The sequence below is a fragment of the Penaeus monodon genome, chromosome 32 (genome assembly GCF_015228065.2).
Source record: "Penaeus monodon isolate SGIC_2016 chromosome 32, NSTDA_Pmon_1, whole genome shotgun sequence".
Lineage (NCBI taxonomy): Eukaryota > Metazoa > Arthropoda > Malacostraca > Decapoda > Penaeidae > Penaeus > Penaeus monodon.
In genome coordinates, this window is record NC_051417.1 from 14,297,450 (window position 1) to 14,298,014 (window position 565).

At 36.3% G+C, this 565-nt stretch overlaps 1 protein-coding gene across 2 annotated transcripts in view; it reads right to left on the reverse strand.

Annotated features, from left to right (window-relative positions):
- The window catches only part of LOC119593597 (eukaryotic translation initiation factor 4H-like), a gene marked incomplete at its 5' end in the record, with an annotated part of 13,861 nt that overhangs the window by 2,311 nt on the left and 10,985 nt on the right, over positions 1-565 (reverse strand).

The following is a 565-nucleotide window of genomic DNA, read 5'->3' on the forward strand; positions in this document are numbered from 1 at the left end:
TACCAAGTGCCTGTTACTTGTGCCCATTTTGCATGGAACAGAAGCAAAAATTGATAGTATTAATGCCATTTAAAGACAAAGTACATATTAAAAAAAGGGAAAACACCTTTTGGAATTTGTTATGAGGTACCTAAAAGCTGTATTTTCTTGATATTTCCCTCTTAATAAAATAATATCTTACACTATCTTCTCTGTACATTGCTTCTAACCCATTTTATTACTAAATATTTAACAAGACTTTCTGAATATCAATACATACTTCCTATACCTCCACCCCTGCCCAACAAACTCTTGTATTCAGCCATGAGAGATACTGGATAACTCCAAAAGAAGGGCCAAGTTGGAAAAGTCCTCTTTTGGAATCCAAAAAGAGACCAATTCTAACACTTCAGACTAGACAACCAACACCACGAGTGAAGATCCAGGTGGTAAAAGGATCAACCCTCTGCCTGGGTCACATAACCTAACAGAAGACCTGAAAATAATATCCTTCAATACAGCAGATTTCTCATGAGAAAAAGCAAGGTTTCTAACCTAGCTAGAAGGTAACCAACCAAGAAACAAG